At 38.9% G+C, this 22,906-nt stretch overlaps 1 long non-coding RNA gene across 2 annotated transcripts in view; it reads right to left on the reverse strand.

The window, feature by feature from the left end:
• Positions 1-21,944, reverse strand: part of LOC131761263 (uncharacterized) — a 106,999-nt gene extending 85,055 nt beyond the window's left edge. For both annotated transcript variants that reach the window (XR_010841928.1, XR_010841927.1), the window contains exons 1-4: positions 21,550-21,944; positions 20,755-20,864; positions 10,888-10,970; positions 971-1,082 (exon numbers count right to left, since the gene is read on the reverse strand). This is a non-coding gene — a long non-coding RNA (uncharacterized lncRNA). The remainder of the gene's footprint in view (positions 1-970; positions 1,083-10,887; positions 10,971-20,754; positions 20,865-21,549) is intronic.
• Positions 21,945-22,906: the final 962 nt, after the last annotated feature.

Genomic DNA, 22,906 nt, shown 5'->3' on the forward strand with positions numbered 1-22,906 from the left:
GAATGAGTGATGGAGCACAACTGGAACTTTATATCCTACAAAACCTTCACTAGCCTTTGTCCACAGCCATTTTTGGAAAATACAGTCTACCACATGCAGTCAGGGATTCCTTCATCTTACATTACAGCAGCAGGCTAACTCAGAGTGCTATGTACAGCATCCTGGAACAGCTAAAGACTAAGGAAACATTGAGGTGCTAAATTGAATGAAAGTATGGTGGCTTTTTATTTAATAAAAGTTTCAAGTCAAATCAGAAGACCCCCCGCAGATGTCTAAATTATATTTTAGTATATTTGTGTTTCTATAACTTTCAAATATATTAACCTTGCAAAAAGTTCCAAACCACATCTATCATCTAACAGGATTTTTCAAAGGAGCCAATAGACTTGAAATAAATAGAACTGGAAACAAATATGATCATCACAAAAATCTGAAGTACAAACTTAACTACCAGTATTACTTGTAGTCCAGATATCTAAATAGTTCCTTATTATAGTTAAATTGCAAAGGAGATAAGGAAAGGTGAGAGATAATTCAGCAAATGTGAGGAAGGAATTGGCTTACATGGGTATGTAGCTCTACAACTTGGGCACCTTCTTAGGGGAGGGAAAGGGCTCTATAATAAGGAAATCTCCATTCATAGCACGTATTTCAATCAGTATCTCCAAGGTATGTTTACAAAATCTTAAAAAGCAATTATAGCCTGCCTATTTCTGTTAGTGGTTGGTGATTGATGAAAGTTACAGTAATAAGACCATATTAGGTGTTTTGCCTGTAAAACTTTAATTTGGCCATGTTTCCTAATCTCAGTTACCTTTTGACTGATATAAAAGTCTGAAAAGCAAAAAAAAAAATTTCTGGGATTTAAAAAAGCAAATATTAGTGGTATCCCATCACTTCACTTTAAGCATGGAATTTCACAAATGTCCATGATCATCTCTATTTTTAAATAAGTTAGTAAGAAACTTACCAAGAGCTGCTCCATGGTCTCGTTCCTTAGTACTACTTTTTAAAACTTTTCTTGTTCATATACTTACTCGTTCAAGTATTCATCACTTCTATGTCACAGCACTGTATGGGCTCTAGGGACACAAGAGTAAAGCAAATAGTCAGTTCCTCCCTTATGGAGCTCATTCTCATGTTGCTGAGCCGATGCATAACCTCCATCCCTGCCACAATGGCCACTTTGTTCATGAGCCCATTGGCAATGACAGGAGTGGCTGGGAAAAGAATCTGACTGGTATTCACAGAACAGGTTGTCCTATTCACTTGATTTACTGAGGTTACCCTTAGGTGAGCATTCACATGGGACACAAATATACTCATGCTTTTTGCCCATTCAGAGAGCTCTATCCACATACCTCTTCTCCAGACCTCTTTGTCACCAAGTTTCCAATTATGTTCCTTCCAAGTCTCAGACCATCCAGCCAAACCATGGCCACAGCCCATGAATCAGTATATAATCACACATCTGGCCAGTTTTCCTTCCAAGCAAAATGAACAACCAAATGCTCAACGTTCTGCTCACAGGGAGAATTATCCTTCACCCCTGTCCTTCAGCGGTGTCCCAGAAAGGGGCTTTAGTGTTGCAGCTGTTCACTTCACTTGATGCCTGTATATCATGCAAAACCATCTGTGAGGCCCAAGTTTTTTCTTCCTCAGTCAACTCATTGTAGAGAACTCCACATGGGGCCATAGGTGCAGACTGGGAGAGAGAAGGCAGAAGTAGGGGCTACAGGCATTTGGGCAACTCCTTAATGTAACTTACTTTTGCCTTTAGGGCCTGCTCAGGCTGTCTCATATACACCACTTCTACTTGATGATGGAGTGCTGTTTTTTTGGCTTGATGGGTTGGGTAATACCCAGTTCATGATGAGCAGCTCATGAACTTGGTAGCCCATGGTTAAGCATTCATTCTCTACTAAGACCCAGTAGCAAGCTAAAAACTGCTTCTCAAAAGAAGAGTAGTTATCCACAGAGGATACCATAACTTCGCTCCAAAAGCCTACGGGTCTGCATTATGATTTGCCTACTGGAGTCTGTCAATGGCTCCAAACAGCATCTCTCTTTGCCACTGACACTTAAAACACCATTAGATATATTGGATCATGTGGCCCAAGTGGAAGAACAGCTTGCATGGCAACCTGGACTTGTTAGAGAGCCTTCTCTTGTTCTGAGCCCCACTCAAAACTAAGCTTTTTGGGTTGCTCAATCAGTGGACTAAAGTAGCATGCCCAAATGAGAAATATGTTGCCTCTATAATCCAAAGAGGCCCACTAGGCTTTCTGCCTCTTTTTTGGTTATAGGAGGGGCCAGATGCAGGGCCAGATCCCTTCATCTTAGAAGGGATATCTTGACAAGCTCGACTGAACACCTAAAAGTCTTACTGAGATGGGAAGCCCCTGAATTTTTGTAGAGTTTATTTTCCACCCTCTGACATGCAAGTGTCTTACTAATAAGACCAATAAGTCTAGGGTAGCTGCTACTTTTTGCTCACTAGTTCCATTTAGCATAATGTCACCAATGTAATGGATCAGTGTGATGTCTTGTGGAAGGAAAAGACAATCATGATCCATGTAGTCTAAGTTATGACATAGGGCTAAAGAGTTGATATACACCCAAGGCAAAACAATGAAAATGTATTCTTGACCTTGCCAGCTGAAAACAAACTGCTCCTAGTGATCTTTACTAATAGGTATGGAGAAAAAGCATTTGCCAGATCAATATACTGCATACCAGGAACTAGGGGATGTATTAATTTGCTCAAACTATTTCACCACATCTGGAACAGCATCTACAATTGAAGTTACCACCTGGTCATGTTTATGATAATTTATTGTCATTCCCCAAGATCCATCTGTTTTCTTCACAGGCCAAATAGGCAAGTGGAATGGGAATGTGGTGAAAATCACAATCCCTGTATCCTTCAGGTTCTTGATAGTGGTACTAATTGCTGCAATCTTCAAGGAACGAGTCATTACTTTTGGTTTATTATTTTGCTTGACAGAGGAAGTTCTAGTGGCTTCCACTTGCCCTTTCCTACCATAATAGCCCTCACTCCACATGTAAGAACCACTGTGGAGATTCTGCCAGTTGCTGAGTATGTCTATTCCAATTATCTATTCTGGAACTGGGGAAATAACTACACTGGAACCACTGTGAGATGGATCAGAGCAAAAACTCCATTGATCATTTGACCTCTACAAGCCCCTACTCTAATTTGCAGACCACAGTGACATTTTTGGGTCTCCTGGAATTAGTGTCAGTTCAGATCCAGTATCCAGTAGTCCCCCAAATGTCTGATTATCTCCTTTGCTCCAATGTACAGTCACCTTGGTAAAGAGCTATTGATCCCTTTGGGGAAGTCTGGGAGAAAGATTAACAGTATAAATTTTTGGCAGTGTAGTGGGGTCCCAGTATTCCCTTCATTTAAGGGTTTGGGGATCTGTAAAAGTTCTCAAGTCTGGGAATCGATTGAGGGGCTGTGACTCTGGTTTATTATTATTTTATTATTATTATTATTATTCAAGTTCACTTACTTGACCTAGAACTCTTCCATTTACACAGATCAAATAAAAATCTAGTAGACTGCCCATTTATTTCTCTACTAGGGACATCATGATCTCTATTAACTCTAGTTAATGATATTCATGCTAAATTATTTAAGAGGAAGTACTGATATTTTTCTGCAAAATACTATTTTTTCATTTTATGTGGCAAAATATACATAATATAAAACTTACCATTTTAACCACATATAATTCAGTGTCACTAAATATATTCATGATGTTGTACAAACATCACTACTATCCACTTCTAGATCTTTTTCATCATCCCAAACAGAAGATCTGTACCCATTAAACAATAACTCCCCAGTCTCCCCTTCTACCAACCCCTAGTAATCTCTATTCTACTTTCTGTCTCTATGAATTTGTCTATTCTAGGTACCTCTATAAGTGGAATCATACAATATTTGTTCTTCTGTGTCTGATTTATTTCACTTAGCATGATGCTTTCAAGGTTCTTCCATGTTTTGCATGTATCAGAATTTTATTATTCTTTAAAGCTGCATACTGTTCTGTTGTATGCATATACCACATTTGTTTATCCACTCGTGTGTTGATGGACATTTGGGTTGTTTCCACCTGTGGACTATTATAAAGAATATGGTAATTCTATATTTGACTTTTTAAGGAACTGCCAACTGTTTTCCACAGCAGCTGTAACATTTTACATCCATACCAACAATATGACCTGGATGAAAGAAAGCTAAAGCATGGTACCCAAATACTGTTAGTTACTATCAATTTGCACTTGGTTCCCAGTGGCAAATAACCAGGGTGTGTCTCTGACTAGATCTCCCTCAGTGATTTTTATCAGCCATTTAAATCAACACAGTGACAGCAATGACACATAAGGAAGCTTATGGGAACTTTCTTCTAACATAAACATACACACAAATCCATCCCACCCCACTAAACTACCCAAAACACACATGAAATACAAATAAAAACAATGCTGGGATTTCCCTGGTGGTGCAGTGGTTAAGACTACGAGCTCCCAATGCAGGTGGCTGGCTTCGATCCCTGGCCAAGGAACTAGATATCACATGCATGCTGCAACTAATAGTCTGCATGACACAACTAAGGATCCAGCAAGCTGCAACTAAGCAGCCCAAGTGCTGCAACTAAGGAGCCTGAGAGCTGCAACTAATGAAGCCTATCAGCCACAACTAAGGAGCACATGTGCCACAACTAAGGAGCAGGTGAACTGCAGGTGGGGAGCCCACGAGCCACAACTAACAAGCCCGCCTACCACAACTAAGACCTGGCACAACCAAATAAATTTTTTTTAAAAAGTATCTAGATAAGGTAAGAATATTTTAAAAGAAAAAAAAAAGTTTGCTATGGAAATGCAGCTCTGAAACGAATCCCCTGCGCCCCAGGTCACCACCAGCCTCTCCTATGAGGAAATGATTGACAAAGCTGCAGTGACAAAATTTTCAGGGAGGGTCTATTAAACAAAACTCTTGACTGCAAGTGACAAATCAACTTTAAACTGGCTTATGCAAGAGGACTTCTTGGCTGTAGGCATGGCTGGATCTAGGACTCAGAGAATGTCTCCAGCACTTTGTTGCTCCTGCCTCCAGGATCCACTTCCTCCGTGTTGGTCATGCTCCGAGTCAGGATCTCCCTTTTACCCTCTATGGAGGAAAGTGTTTTTCCCAGTTATTTCCAGGGCTGGTGTTGCTAGGCCCTGCATGGGTTATGGGTTACATGCCTTCCTCAGAATGTGGGGGGTGGTCTACACACCAAAATCACATGAATTGGCATTGGAAGAGTGGTGGTTCCACAGAAAAACCAGGGTGTCCTCACCAGGAGGTGAGGGCATATGTTATTTTTGCCCATCACAGAGAGTGTATACTCTGAATAAAAAAATCAGTATTTAAAAAGAGAAAGATAAAATATATTTTTAAAATAAAAATAGTAATAATAAAAATACAGAAAAAGAAAGAAGATAGAGAAAAGGATTTCCAAACCCTAGAAAGACTAAAACTAATAGAATGAAACTTACTGTCATAAATGTAAAGCTCGATGCTGAAATTAAATATGTACACATGTTAAATTGTATTAAAAAGTATATGTACATATATATAATGCACGTATAGAATAAAAGAGAAATGGTTTAATAATACTCTTTAAAAAATCTTAGTTTTTGGTTACCAATAATTTTGATATGATTAGCAACATGATTTGGGCACCCCAAAAGTTTGCAATAATGGAATTAAAGGTCTGGATAAAGAAGATAGTGACTTTAATTTCTACTTCCTGGCATTATGTCTGGTATATTGTCTTCAGGCCTATGAGCCACATTTTAAGAAGGGTGCTGGTGAGCATCCAGAGAAGGATCAATATCTAGCTAAGAACTGTGTCTTTGGTGAAGGGAAATGCTTATTGCTATGAGGCAGGAGGTGTAATTAATCCAGAAAAAAGACAAGAAGATGACATTATGGAGAGAATTCCTGCTTTGCATAAGAAGGATGGTATCTTCAAATAGGTCGACCAGGTAGGCCTAATAGGCTTCCTGCAAAGCCCCATGGCCCCACTCAGGAACTGCAGGTCATGCTGCAGACCTCAGGTGACTTTCTAGACCAGTGTTAGAAAGGGCTCTCAAAGATCAGAAGTTTCTGGAACTCTGGTACCACCTGATTTTGCAGAGAGCAACAGTCTCCGGCAGGTAAAACTGAGGCATCTACAGCCTCCAGGGACTTTGAGGGATCTGGGGATCATGGCAGGTGTTTTTCCTGGTCAGCTAGGTACACTGCCCAGGCTGCAGAGCAGCATTTCCTGCACATGAATATTCTCTTCTGCATGGTCTCCGAGAACAGGAGTGGCCTGGACACCTGCAGAAGGGCAAGGCAGCTGCAGTTGCAGACACAAGAGTATGACTTTAGCTCTGGACCACACCCAAGCTTGCGAAGGAAGGAGTGCGCTACCGGTATTTCTAAGAAACACACTGGTTATTTGTTTTCATGTTATTCAGTCTATTTTTCTTGGAAAAATGTGAATACAATTTTTAAAAAAATTATGTCTACTATTTCTATCAATTACCAAGAGTGGGTATCAAAGTCCCCAACTATAATTGTGGATTTGTCTATTTCTCCATTCAGCCTTGTCAGTTTTTGCTTTATGTACTTTGATGTGTACACATTTAGGATCATTATGTCTTCCTGGTGAATTGATCCTTTTATCATTATGTAATATTCCTCTTTGCCTCCAGTAATTATATTTGCTCCCAAGTCTACTTCAACTGATGTTAATTTGGCCCCTGTGCAACCATTTAAATTAATGTTTGCATGGTATGTCTTTTCATCCTTTTACTTCCAACTTACCTCTGTCCTTGTATTTGAAGTGAGTTTCTTGTAAACAGCATATTTTTGGGTCATGTTTGTTTGTTTGTTTTTTTAATCCACTGTGCCAATCTCTGTCTTTTAATTAGTGTATTTAGACTATTTACATTTAAGGTAATTCTGATGTTTTAGGGCTGAAGTCTACCATTTTATTGTTTGCTTTCTGTTTGTTTCCTATGTTTCTTGTTCTTATATCTCTTTTCTTACCTTCCTGTGGGATATTTGAATATTTACTAGGATTCTGCCATGATTTACCTAGAGTTTTTTGAATATAGCTTTGTATAATTTTCTTAGTGATTGCTTTAGGTATTCCAATATATATATGTAACTTATCACAGACTACCAATATTGATGTTTAACCATTTCTAGTGAAGTACAGAAAACTTATTTCCATTTGAGTCCCTTTACCCTCCCACTTTTTAAATATAATTGTTATATTTCCTCCTTATATTTTGAACACCATGTGGGATGATGTTTTAATTTTTGTTTCACCAATCAAATATGATTTAAGAAACTCATGAAAGACTGGATAATCTTTTACATTTACCCCTATTTTTACCCATTCTCATGTTCTTTCCTTTCTGAAGTTCCAAGCGTTTCTGTTAGGGAACTTCCTTTAACCATTTTTTAAGAGTATGTTTGCTAGCATAAAATTCTCTTAGTTTTACTTCATCTGATAATATTGTGATTTTGCCTTCATCCTTGAAGGATATTTTCACTGGATAAAGAATTCTAGGTTGACAGTTTTTTTTCTTTCAACACTTTAAAAATGTTTTCTACTTTCTTCTGGCCCCAGGGTTTCAGATAAAGTAGTATGTTGTTATTAAAATTGGTGTTCCCCTATAAGTAATGTGTTGCTTCTCTGGATGTTTTCAAGACTTTTTCTTTATCTTTAGTTTTCAGAAATTTAATTATGATGTGTCTTTGGCATGGATTTCTTTGGATTTTTCTTCTCTGGGAATCATCCAGTTTCCTGAATCTGTAGATTTATATTTTTCCCAAATTTGAGAAGTTTCAGACATTATTTTTTCCAAATGCTTTTTCAGTGCTACTCTTACTCTTGTCTCTGGGTTTCTGATGACATATATGTTAACCCTTTTGTTATTGTCCTACAAGTCCTTGAGATGCTGTCTTTTTTTTGTGTGTGTGTGGTACGCGGGCCTCTCACTCCCGTGGCCTCTCCTGTTGCGGAGCACAGGCTCCGGACGCGCAGGCTCAGCAGCCATGGCTCATGGGTCCAGCCGCTCCACGGCATGTGGGATCCTCCTGGACCAGGGCACGAACCCATGTCCCCTGCATCGGCAGGCGGACTCTCAACCACTGCACCACCAGGGAAGTCCTGTCTTTTTTAAAGTCTACTTTGTTGTTGTTGTTGCTGCTGTTTCTCACATTGGGTAAATTCTACTGATTTGTCTTCAGATTCTTTGAATTTATCCTGTTATGTCCACCCAACTATTGAGCTTATACAGCAAGTTCTTCATTTTGATTATTGCATTTTTTCAGTTCTCTAATTTCCATTTGCTTTCTTTTTAGAATTTTTATTTCTTTGATTAAATTTTCCATTTTTCATTTATTTCCAAGAAATATGTAACTGCTTGTTGAATCATTTTTAAGATGGCTGCTTTAAATCCTTGTCATATAATTATGTCTGATATATCTTGGGATTGGTGTCTGTTCATTGTCTTTTCTCATTTCTGTTGTGATTTTCCTGGTTCTTGGTAAGATGAGTGTTTTTTTGTTATACCTTATTTTGTGTATTATATTATAAGATTATGGATCCCATTTAATATTCCTTTTAGCAGTCATTGTGCAAGAGCCAGGTGGGTATATTTGTTCAGCTTCCTGCCAGACTCTTACAAACCATCCTGGCCAAAATGGGACACTGACTCACACTGCTTTCTTGAAGACGGGTAGGGTGAAAGTTCAGGTCCCTCGTCACTTCATTGTCACCTTCCTGGCAAAGGTGGGGCACCGACCCACACCACCTTGTTGCCTCTGAGTGGTGTTGTATGACCAGCTCACTGCTTGGCTCCACTGCCTCCCAGGTAGGGAAGGAGGGTGAGCAGAAAGCTGACTGACACCATTTTGTTACTATGGGTAGGGGTGAAGCATCAGCTCCCCACAGAGCCCCACTGACATCAGGGGATGGGAGAAGCAGAGTGTCAGCTACCCCTCCTTGCACTACTCCCTTCTGCCTCATTGATGCCAGGTGAGGTGGAGGGTCAGCTTCCCAATAGGCATTGATGACAGGGGTGGGAAAGGTGAAGCCTAGTTTTAACTAGCTCTACCTTGTATAGCCTTGTGACGTTTCTTTGCTGCCACGTGGGGGTAGAGGATCAGTTCAATGCTTGGCCCCACTGACGCTCTCTGGGAGGAGCAGGGGGAAATCAGACCACTGCTTGCTTCCAAGAAAGTATGGAATCCCAGCCCCTTTGACACTACTGTCTCTCTCTCATTGTTTGTGTCTGGGTTTCAAAAATATGGTGGCTTTGCTTTCTGAGATGTCCTGCTCTTATTCTCCTCCCTAATTTCAGTTTAAATCTCCTCTTTTCATCATCTCTGTTTTCCCTATCATGCTTGATTTTTGATTCCACTGTAAGCAATTTCTCCTCATTGCTTACAATGAAATGTAGGGCCTTGTCCTAAAAGGGAACCCCAGCAGGTCAATTCAGAGTTCATAGGAGCTATACTGATCTTTCCCTTTTAGTCCATTTTAACATAGGCTCCTTGCACCCAAGTGGTACTGGAGACAATTAACTTACTTTTAGAGCTGCTGTTCTCAAACTGTCTCATCTCATTGTTTTCCTTTCTTTCTCTTGCACAGATGCTACTAGTATGCAGGTCATTTGTCTCCACATCCATATTTTGAAATTTGTGGGGATATCTTGTCATCTGTTTTCCTTTCTTTGGTAAATTTGTCCCTGATGTTTGATGTTTAGTGTTGTTTTGATACCTAGACACTCTTTTTTTTAAATATGATTTTTAAATTTTTATTTATTTATTTTTGGCTGCGTTAGGTCTTCATTGCTGCATGCGGGCTTTCTCTAGTTGCAGCAAGCGGGGGCTACTCTTCGTTGTGGTGCGGTTTCTCACTGTAGTGCCTTCTCTTGTTGCGAAGCATGGGCTCTAGGTGTGCAGGCCTCAGTGGTTGTGGCACGTGGGCTCAGTAGTTGTGGCATGTGGGCTCAGTAGTTGTGGCTCACAGGCTCTAGAGCACAGGCTCAATAGTTGTGGCACATGGGCTTTTTTGCTCAGCAGCACGCGGGATCTTCCCGGACCAGGGCTTGAACCCATATCCCCTGCATTGGCAGGCAGATTCTTAACCACTGCGCCACCAGAGAAGCACGCTCTGTCTTTTTTTATGTAGCAGTTTAGAATGATTAAACAACTTTTCTACCACTGTTGTTGTCTTCCCAGGATACTCTCTTTCTTTCCATTCTTCATTTTCTATTGTCCATTCTTCTCAGAACAGTCAGTGTGATGTTCTCTCTGCATTGTTTCTTCATGGATAAAGTGGTATCACATGTGTTCATATGTTATCCAAACAGAAGAGAGAATTCTCATTTTGAGTCAATGACTGATTTAAGCCACCCCTCCTACAGGTTCAATGATGATAACTGCTGCAAAGGAAACTTCAGCTAGTCTTTTATAGGCAACAGTGTGGAAGGATGAGATGTGTTTTTCAAATTTAAAATTTCTATAATGGCATTGACATTTCATAATTAGACATAATATAAATATGCATGCAGTTAAAACGAATATATAACTCTTGCCACATGACTGAGACCAAGAGATTGATTCTTCCCTACTAATGTTTTTGTGAATTTTTTAAATCAGAGGCTTTCTGGTTCCACAGTTTCCAAGGAATAGAGATTAAAATGAGTCTAAAAAATCATCTTTTAAAATGAAATAGAAAATGTTTATCAAGAAATTAATATAATCTCTGTAATTGAGAATCAAAGGATAATTCAAAATACCTTATTAAAGGAAGCCTATCCTTCTTCTAGAAATGCCCAGTTTTCCATTGGTGCTCAAGCTTAAAAAGAATGTCAGGCGAAATCTGCATAAGGAAATAATGAAAAACTTACTGGGAAAGCCTACTAATATGGCCTCATTATGATTACTAATAGATGAATATGCTCAAATTCTCAATAACTAAGGCTGCTTCCCTCCAATAACTCAGCAAATAGTTTTTATTTTTAAAAACTCAGATATAGTCACTTTTCTCATAGCCTTTAAAATTCCTCTCTTCACAGAAACCTGTAGAATTTTAAAACACAAATTGACATATCTTCATGAATTTAGGTCCTTTTGGGGGAACCTATTTTTCAGTCACATCAATCTACATAAATGTCAAGTAAATGACTACATTCTGAACACTTTTAATATGAATATGATTTTCAATATTATTTGTTTAGATATCTGATAATGTTGTTAGAATAACTACACACACACACACACACACACACACACACACACACACACACACATTTCCAAACTATTTCATTTTATGCGATCCAAGCATTTTTTATTAAATTAACAAGAAAAGTTTAACATTCAAGTGGAGATGCAAAAGATCTAAATAACCAAAACAATTTTATAAAATAAAAATAAAGTTGGAGGGTTTATATTATCTGATTTGAACAATTACTATAAATCTATAGTAATCAAAATAGTGTGATATTGGCATAAGGATGCACATACAGAGCAATAGAGTAGAATAGCAAATACAGAAATAAACTGAAACATTATGGTCTGGTCAATTAATTTTCTATACAGGTGCCAAGGTACTTCAATGAACAAGGATAGTCTTTTCCATAAATAGTGATGGAATAACTGAATATTTGTAGAGGGGAACAGCTTAATCCTTACCCCATACTCCATATTATGCATAAAAATTAACACAAAGTGGATCATAGTCCTTACTTTAAAAGTTAAAAATATAAAGTTTCTAAAGGGTGAAATTGTTTTTATGACTGTGAGGTAGGCAAGGATTTCTTTACAGATAACATTAAGCAAAAAGAAAAAAAAATCTATAAATTAGACTTCATCATAATGAAACCTTCTGCTCTTTGAGAAAATCTCTTAAGAAAATAAAAAGCTAATCATGTGATGAAATGTTTTATATCTTGATTATCAATATCAAATCCTGGTTATGATACTTCACTATTGCTTTGCAAGATATTACCATTGGAGGAAAATGGATATATGGGATATCTCTGTATGTTTCTTACAACTGAATATTTATCTACAATTACCTCAAAATAAAATGTTTAATCTAAAAAGAGCACACCACAGACTGAGAGAAAACATTCTCAAAATATATATCTGACAAACAGCCTGTATACAAAATATACTTTAAATTTTTAGAGCTAAAAATTAAGAAGATGAAATCTCAATAATAGACAAAAATTTGAACATACCCTTCATAAAAAAGTTGCATACAAATAATGACAGGAAAATACATTCAATAAAATTTTCTATCCAAGAGATGCAAGTGAAACCCCTAACCAATAGAATGGCTAAAATTAAATGACTGATACTTTTCTGGTTCCAGACTAGATATAAGCACATGCTCTTATGTTCCCCTTACTATTTACAAAACAAACAAAAAACTAAAATAACCCTAGACAAAATTTATAAAGCAACCAACAAAATACTCTGAAGGTAGAGGGAAGAAGACAGATTGTATAAAGATCTTGAGACTAGAGAAAAGCCAGTCGTGATTTCCTGTAGGTTTTTTGTTTGTTTGGTTTTGGTTTTTTGCCTCATATATCATAGCCTGGGCACTGAAGAGACCTGTAGCCTGGAAAAAACAATGGGCACAGACAAAAAGAAAAACTTCCAGAAAAAGCCCACTCTCTCTAGCAGAAGGACCAGGAAAAAGGACAGAAACTTTTTACCATTCCTTCCCAATTTAGGAAAACAGAAAAAAGCACACACACACACACTCACACACACACACACACACACTCCCCTTAATTGTCACTGGGCACTGCAGCTGCAGAGACTGTAGACAGTCTTGTCTTCCATCCCCACCCTGCAATAACAGGAAGGCACCCCCTGTCAGCCATGGACGCTGTGTATGAAGTCCTGACATTCATTCCTGACAAGTAATAATGAAGCAGCACTTTCCATTTACAACCATGGAGACTGTGGGCAAAGACTGATTTTCTATCTCTTCCCTTCAATAACTAGGTGGAACCCAATCCTCTCTAGATAACCAGAGACTGTGGGAACAGACTTGTCTTCCATGCCTGATCTGAAATAGTACGGTGGTATCCCTTCCCCTCCACATTGAATGCTGCAGCTGCAGAGAATATCAACAAAGTTCTGTCTGTGCTTACCACCCTTCAGAAAAAGGGATGCCCCTCCCAACTAGATAATGGGAAGGGGGGCACTATAGAGAGAAGTGAACTAGAGAAAGAAATTTTCTTAATCTGTGCATGAAGTCTTGGACTGAACTCTGAACAGCCCATGCATAAAACCAACAAGAAACAAGAAAAGGTTTGAGAACTGAACACTGGTGTGGAATTCTGCCCAGGTTTCAAATGGGTCTCTGGACAGCACACAGTGGAAAAAATCTGGATAGCTCTGCAAAGTCTTTGAAAACTAAATTAATTTTTGAACCACAGCCCACAAAATTGGAACAGGAAGTGCATTTTAAACCAAAAAGTGTGCCTGCTAAAATGGAAGATTTAAATAGGAACCAGAATCTCAACCCAAAATTGCACATCATGTTGAGAGGCTAAAAAATCTCAACTTAAATGAGAAATGTAAATCATAGACTAGCAACACTGATATGACACAGATGTTGGAATTATCTGACAAGGGTTTTAAAGTAGTTGTCATAAAAATGCCACAATAAGCAATTGTGAACTATCTTGAAACAAATGAGAAAATAGAAATTCTTAGCAAAGAAGAAGAACACATAGGAAGTAGAAATCTGTCAAAGTGAAAAATGCATTAACTGAAATAAAAATTCACTGGATGGGCTCATTACCTGAATGAAGACAAAAGAAGAAAGAATTGGTGAATTCAAGGAAATATCAATAGAAATTATCCAATCTAAATGACAGACAGAAAACAACCTTAGGGACCTGTGGAACAAAAACCAAAGGTCTGACATTGATGTCATCAAAGTCCCAGAAACAGAAGAGAAAGAGTATGCAACTGAATAAATATTTGAAGATATAGTAACCATGAACTTCCAATACTTAGAAAAAGGCAAAAAACTAATGTCTGAAGAAGCTGAGCAAAGCCCTGACAAGAAAAATCCAAATAATTCCATATTGAGACATATCAGAATAAAATTTCTGAAAAATAAGCACAAAGAAACATCCTTGAAAGCAGCCAGAGATAAATGAGGCTTAACGTATAGGAGAGTAATGATTTGAATGACAGGGGATTTATCATCAGAAATGATGGAAGCCAGAATGAATGGCACAACCTTTTTAAAGTGCTGAAAGAAAGAACTGTCAACCCAAAGTTTTATGTCCAGAAAAAATATTCTCTAAGATGAAGATGAAATAAAGACATTCTCAAATAAAGCAAAAGTAAGAGAATTTGTCACCAGCAGATCTTCTCTAAAAGAATGGCTAAAGTAAGTTCTTCAGACAGAAAGGAAATAATAGCAAAAGAAAGCTTAGAACATCCAAAATGGAGGTAAACCAATAGGAAGAGTAAACATATAGTTAATACAATATACTATTCTTTCTGTCTTCTGAGTTTTTCAGTTTTTACTGGGTCCAAGCAAAAATGATAACATTGTCTAATGTGATTCTCAATGTAAGTAGAAGTAATATTTTTATTTATTTATTTTTTTTTTTTGCGGTACGTGGGCCTCTCACTGTCATGGCCTCTCCCGCTGCGGAGCACAGGCTCCGGACGCACAGGTTCAGTGGCCATGGCTCACGGGCCCAGCCGCTCTGCGGCATGTGGGATCTTCCCAGACTGGGGCACAAACCCGTGTCCCCTGCATCGGCAGGCATGCTCTCAACCACTGTGCCACCAGGGAAGCCCTAGAAGTAATATTTAAGACAACTGTATTATAAAGAGGGTAGTTTAAGGGACCAGAAAGTTCATAAAGCTACTACATAATCTTTGAAGTAGTAAGACATTGATACCAGTAGAGAGTAACATGTTACAGATTGGAAGAATGGATTACAAGAAACAAAGACAAAACAAAAAAAGACCAAACTATATGCTATGTAAAGAAAACTCACTTGAAATGTAATGATATAGGTATGCTAAAAGTAGAAGTACCAAAAAGATATAACATACAAACACTAAGCCAAGAAAACTGGAATAACCATATTAATATCAGACAAAGTAGATTTCAGAACAACAATAAAAAATTACCAGGGACAAAAAGAACATTACATAATTATAAAATAAAATAGTCACTTCATGAAGAAGAGATAACGATTCTAATTATATATGCATCGAACAACAGAGATTCAAAATGCAGTACATGAAGCAAAATCTGACAGAACTGAAAGGAGAAATAGACGATAATTATAGGTTGGGATTTTAACACCTCAGAGATTGATAGAAGCAGTGAACAGAAAGTCAGCAAAGATATAAAAGAACTGAAGAACACTATCAATCGACAGGATCTAGGGAATTCCCTGGTGGTTCGGTGGTTAGCACTCAGTGCTTTCACTGCCATGGGCCCAGGTTCGATCCCTGGTTGGGGAACTAAGATCCCACAAGCCATGTAGCATGGTAAAAAACCCCCATAAAACAGGATCTAATTGAAATTTATTGAATAACAGCAGAATACATCATTTCAAGTGCACCTGGAACACAAAGATAGGCTATGTCCTGGGAAATAAAACAAATATGAAAAATATTAAAAGAATTAAAGTCATACAAAATATATTCTCTGACCATGGGGGAATCAAACTTGAAAGCAATAACAGAAAAGTAATAGGAAAATCTCCTGACCTTGTTAATTAAACAACACTATTCTCAACATTCCAGTGGTCAAAAGGAAGCTTCATGAAAAAAATACATAAGTGAAAGTAAAAATATAGCATAACATCTATTGGATGTAGGTAAAGCAGTGTTTATCAGGAAATTTAGAGCACTAAAGTTTTATATTAGAAAAAAAATCTCAAATCAACAATTTAAGTTTCTACCACAAGAAAATAGAAAAAGAAGGGAAAATAAACAGAAAGCTAGAAGAAAGGGAATGATAAAGATAAGAACAAGAGGGCTTCCCTGGTGGCACAGTGGTTGAGAATCCGCCTGCCGATGCGGGGGACACGGGTTCATGCCCTGGTCTGGGAAGATCCCACATGCCATGGAGAGGCTGGGCCCATGAGCCATGGCCGCTGAGCCTGTGCGTCCGGAGCCTGTGCTCCTCAATGGGAGAGGCCACAACAGTGAGAGGCCCGCGTACCACAAAAAAAAAAAGAACAAGAATTAGTACAATTGAAAACATGAAAAGAGAAAATCAAAGGCAAAACTTTGGGTTTTTTGAAAATATAAGTGAAATTGATAAACTTCTAGCAAGACTGACAATGACAAAAGGAAGATGCAAATTACCAACATCAGGGATGAAACAGAATTCCTACAGAACCCACAGATATTAAAAAGGAAAATAAGAGCATAATATGAACAAGTCTATACATAGAAATTCAACAAATTAGACAAAATGGTCCAATTCCTTGAAAACTACAAACACAAAACTCACCCAAGATGAAATCGATCATTTAAGTAGTCTTATATTAAATAGACTGAATGTGCAGAAAATCACACACACACACACACACACACACACACACACACCTGCAAAAAAGGAAATTTCCAGATCAGTTGTCTTCACTGGTGAGGCTACCAAACATTTAAAGATGAAATAATGTGTGGAATCTAGTCAAACTCATAGAAGCAGAGAGTAGAATTGTGATTGCCCAGGAGGAGGAAGAAATGGGGAGATGCTGATGACAGGGTACAAAGTTTCAGTTATGCAAGATAAGTTCTGGAAATCTAATGCATGGTGGGCAATGTGACTAAAATTAACAATATTTGAAATTTGCTATGAGATTAAATTGTAACTGTTATCACCATAAAAAAAAAAAGAAGAAAAAGGTAACTATGTGAGGTAGTGGATATGTAAATTAGCCTCTTTGTGGTGATCACAATATATATGTATATCAAAGTAACAAGTTATACACCTTGAATATAAATGATTTTTATTTGTCAATTATACCTCAATGAAGCTGGGGGTGATATAACACCAATTCTACACAAACTCTTTCAGAAAACAAAAGTGAAGGGAACACTTCCCACCTCATTTTATAAGGCCAATATCAAAGTCAAAGACAGTACAAAAAAAGAAAACTATATCAATTTCCCTTATGAACGTAGACACACAAGTTCTCAATAAAATATAAGTAAATCATATCCATAAGTATATAGAAAGAAAGATACCCTACAACCAGGTATAGTTTAGTCCACAAATGCAAGGCTGGTTCAATATATGAAAGTTAACCAGTGTAATCTGCAATTTTGACAGGGTAAAGAAGAAAAACCACATGATCCAATCAGTTGGTACAGAAAAAGCATTGGACCAAAGCCAACATTTACTCAACAACAACTCTCAGCAAACTAGAAATAAAAGGGAACTTACTCAATCTGATAGAGAAATACAAAATTACTGAAGCTAACATCACACTTAATGATTAAAGTCCTAATGCTTTTTCCCTTAAAATTATTACCACGGCAAGGGTGCTCACTTTCCCCAAAACAACTTACATAGTACTGGAAGCCCTGGCTATTTCAATAATTTGAGAAAAGAAAAAGCAAGGCAAGTCATACAAATTGGAAAGGAAAAAATAAATCTACCCTTACTTGCTGATTGCATGATTGTCTACATAGAAAATTCAAGGAATTTACCAAAACATTCCTAAAACTATAGAGTTTAGCAAGATCATGGAATACAAGATCAATACACAAATATCAGTTATATTTCTATACATTAGCAATGAACATTGGAAACTGAAATAAAAAACATATTATTCTTTACAATTGTTCCAAAAAATTAAAAAGAATTTGACAAAACATGCAGGATCTGTATGCAAAAAATACAAAATGCTGACTAAAAAAATCAAAGAAGAAAAATGGAGACACACGCCATGTTCATAGATTAGAAACCTCAATACAGAGCAGGTTCCTGGGGTTTTGGAGTAAGTTATGCCTTTACCTCATGATAATCATCCTCCATTTGAAAAGCAGCTTCTGATTTGCCATTGGGTCCTGATGGAGACTGAACATGGGATACCAAGTGACTATGTGAACCAAAATATCTATCATCAACTTGTATAATCTACTTCACTGAATCAAAATATTGGATATGTGTAAAGCTAGTCTTTTGTTAAATGGGATGGTAAATATAAGACCAGACCAAAACAGGACCAGGAGGTATAAGCAAACTGTATAATCAAGTGGTTCACAGTCACATGGTACTTAAATTAGGGAATTGTTGACCAAAACCGCCTGCACATTTGGCCAGGTATAATGATAACCACTTGCATGAGATATCTTGCAATAAGAGATCCCGATAAGGAACACAGTGCTGTCACAAAAACTAACTGGGAGAATTCAGGAGGGGCCTAAAAGAGGGGGGAGACGCCAGTCCATGTCCTACCAACCTCCCAGAATCCTTCTCACTGGAATCCATCTTGGCTGAGAGATGCATGGGCCACCGGGAAGGACCATGTGTCAGACCGAATATGGGCCAAGAAAGATGATTGGCCAGAGATAACCTGGAAACTAATCACATTACCATAAAACCCGAGACTGTGAGCCACGTGGCAGAGCAGTTCTTCTGGGTGCCCAGGCACCCCTTCCCAATAAAGTCTTCCGCTCTACACGTGTTTCCTCGGACAATTCATTTCTGAGTGTTAGACAAGAGCCCACTCTCGGGCCCTGGAAAGGGTCCCCTTTCCTTTCCTGCAACACTTACTCCTATTGACTCACCACATGACCTTCAATGCTCCTTAGAGTCCCATGGGGAGTCCACTATAAGTCTTTAACAGAGGAGGAAAGAGTACTCTCCTTGGGTGACAGATGTGTCTGCAAGGGATGGTGGCAAAATGCTGGCCCTAAAAGGCTGTAGTGAAGAGAAATCCTCCTTAGTGGGCAGAGTTTGGGGAGGTATATCTGATTGTCCACTTTGTGTGGAAGGAGATGTGTTTAGAATCATAATAACTCAATATGAATGGCTCAATGAGCTCACTGGTAATCCGGGGCTGGTAAAGAATATAACTGGAAAATTAACAAGGAGACCTGGAGGAGACTATGTGGATACACTTCTAGGAACCAAACAGAGTGGGAGGATGTAAATAGTCACTACCGGACAGGACATAAGAGGGTGAAAAACAAGTGATGTTTGGGTATTTATTCCTTTGGCCTTCTATACTAAGCCATTCTAATGTTCCTCTTCTTAAGACCCATAGCTCCTCTTGGGTCAGTCTTTTCTGCCAAGTTGTAGTTATACTCCCTGCACGCCTTTTGGTGACAATGTCTCCCTACAGTCACTAGTCACAGGGTGTGTCTCACCAACCTTGCCCTTATTTCATTAGATCTCCTTAAGTGTCCCATTGTTTCTTAACAATTGACCACAGCAACCCTGATCATAAACTCCACAAGAGTAGGGACTTTTATCTCTTATATTGTTTGTTAAAATCCCAACGTTCTAGACGTGTCACACAGCAGGCTTTCAATAAATCTTTGTTGAACGAATATATGTATGGCCCACTTTCTTTCCATTTAGAACGTGAATAGCAATTCCTTAATAGCATCACTAATAATTACTTATCAAAAATGCATGCTATCTGGTGTTGGAATGGATGTGAGGAAACAACATAAACTGATACAGCCTTTCTCAGGACTATTTGTTAGCATCTATAAAATGTTTAACACGTACACTTTTTTTTTTTTTTTTTGCCACGTGGCTTTCAGGATCTTGGTTCCTGGACCAGGGATGGAAACCAGCCCTTGGCAGTGAAAGCACAGAGTCCTAACCACTGACCCGCCAGGGAATTCCCACTTGCACACATTTTAACTGAGCAAATCTATCATTTTGGCTTTTGTGCCAAAGAAATAATCACACATATTTGCAAAAGATGTATGGGCAATGGTGTTTGCTATATATTATTTATAAAAGTGAAAATTGGAAACAAACTGAACATCAATAACAAAAAGATTGATTAAATAAACATGATATACCCCTACAATGCAGCTAAGGAAAAGAATGATTTAGCCTGACCAGACAACTGGATCAGGAGACAACTTGTACAAAACCAAGTTGTAAATAAGTAGTAACCATGCTTTTTGAAAAATGCAGTTAGCTGTAACATAAAGTCTAGAATTCAGCATCAGTTAATACTGGTTTTATATAGAAGATGGGATGGGGAGTAGAGATAAATTCCATTATCCAGCATGTATTTATAATTTAAAAAGAAACATTTAAATATATTTACATTAAAAAATAAACAGGAACATCTCAAGCATTTAAAAAATAACAAGGCTTATTTAATAGCCTTGCTCAGCACATAACATAAGGGTGATAAAATATCAAGTTGCAAAGCTTATTACAACACTAATAAATGTAGTTGGGTTGACCGTCTACTATACTGCCACACTTAGCTTTCACAGTGAGTTCAAGGATATTTATCTAGAAAGCTGCACTTAACAAAAAAGGGTATTTGATTATTAATAAACCAATTGCATTTTTTCTGGATAATACTTTTTTTGTCCTTCCCAAAGAGTCCACATGACAGAGTAGGGTTCATTTTTGCAAAGATGGAACATTCAGTCTAATTAAGGGGACAAACCTGAAGCAGGAGACAGATGGGCCCCAGGCTGAACAGTTTCTCCCCTGTGGACAGAAACTCCACAATGGAGGATGATGGAGGAGGCTGGGATGATGGATGGAGGCTGGTATCTGCACAGATAAAAGACCACATATTCCTCATTCTCGAAGTCAAGGAGACCCTCCCTGACTACACACAGCACAGAAAGGCTCCTTCGAGGTCAAAAAGGGAGGGGGCGCCACCCCACAGTAAGTGATGCCAACCTACCCATAGGCCTTTTCGCTAGAACCCATCTTGGCTAAGAGATGTGCCCATGGGAGGACCCTGAGATATACCATATACGGACTCAGAACCAGGCAAAGCAAGATGATTGGCCAAAGGAAACCCTGAAGAAATGCCCCATAAAAGTGAAAACTACCGGAGGGCGTGACTCTATCTGGGGCCGCCCGTGTGTCTCTCCACACATATGTACTCATTTTCCTCCTAATAAACACTTTCCTTGTTTCACTACTTTCCGTCTCTATGTGGAAATTCATTTCTTCACAGCTGACAGGCCAGGGCCTCGTCACTGGCCACTGGTCCCTGGTGGTCAGGTGACTAGGATTCAGTGCTCTCACTGCCACTGCCCGACCTCAATCTCTGGCCGAAACCGAAATCCTGCTTAAAGCCGCTGCAGGCCGAGGCCACCTGAGGTCATACTCGTGACCATCGGGAACTGACCAAAATACAAGACTCCTTTCCCAGCTGAGGTAAACCCAGACTCCTTTCACGCTGGCCCGAGGCCTGGAGGGTGTGGGTGCGGTGGCAGGAGCTTACCTCACGGGATACGTGCCTAGATCCCGGCTGCATCTGTCCCCCAAGACTCCGGCATCGGAGCACGCCAGCAGACCCGTCCTGGGCGGCTGAGGACGCGCCCAGACCCGCGCCTCCATAGCCGCTCTGGCAGAGCTGCGCCGGAAGACGCCTCCAGATCCAGCCAAGCAAGGCAGGAGGACGCGCCCAGACGCAGGACTGTGGAGGATTCCCCAAGCGACGTGGAGCTAGGCCGGAGGACGCGCCAAGGGAGCTGCGTCGGTGGCGGCGGGGCCTGGGGAGCAGCGAGGAGAGCTCTTTAGCGCCCGCTGAACTGTGCCCGCCGCCCCCTCTGCTGGCCCCGAGCCCAGTCCACACCAACAGCACGCACTCTGAGGAGGCTGAGCGGCCCGGTGAAGGGGGTTTCCCAGGCGTGGGCGGGGACGAAAGCTTCCGAGGAAAGCTGCTGAACCTTTATGCCTGTGTTCACTTAAATTGCACTAACTTCTTGATGGCTGTATTCCTTTTTTCACTGTATGAAGAGGACCAAACTTTAACAATCATTGTCATAGAAAAAAATAATTGATGTGAAATAATATACCAGATACGTGCTCACTATATGTAAATTAGTTAAAAGATGTTCCTATAATATTATGCTCATATGTGCCTAATTTGGTTAAAAAACAACAACAGGATTCTCACTAAGGCTGCAGTAGGGTCACATCTGAGAAATGAGTGCTTTTCTTGATAATCATTTTCTTATTTTGCATTGTGTATATTTTCGTACATTATGCATTTTTGAAATTTGCTCTTTTCCCTTTCCTGAGATAAATTCTGTTGGTCACAGATACTTTCTTTTATGGTACTGTTGTGCTTAATGTTCAAGTGTCTTATTTGCCTTATTCCCAAAAGTTATTTGTATCTTGACTACTTTTGGCAACTTAAGAGTTTTAACAGGGCATTGATGGAAAGAGAACCTATCCTTTTCTTTGTATTACAAAAATTTGAAAAACAGTGATGGAATAAAAGCTATGTCTCAAGGCAGGACAAGAAATTTTAAGCATAACATATTCCTTGCCCCTATTAGGCCAGCCCTAAAGTGCTGTGTGCATCTGCATTATACATTAACCAGACCTCCTCAAAGGCGGAAATGCCTGCTCCACCATAAAGATCAATGTTTTCTTTTTCTCCTTCTGATACCAGTAACATAACTTCTTAGAAGATTATTTTTTCCTTTCCTAATTCTGTAAGGGGTCATAGTGACGTACTTCTCCCCTTGTATGTGCAGGTCTGGACTATGTATCTTTAGTGAACTTTATGTAAAATATCAGTGTGTCATTTTGACGTACCATCCTTTGTCTCGAAAATGCATATGACTATG

This window comes from Kogia breviceps, chromosome 8 (assembly GCF_026419965.1).
Source record: "Kogia breviceps isolate mKogBre1 chromosome 8, mKogBre1 haplotype 1, whole genome shotgun sequence".
NCBI classification, from domain to species: domain Eukaryota; kingdom Metazoa; phylum Chordata; class Mammalia; order Artiodactyla; family Physeteridae; genus Kogia; species Kogia breviceps.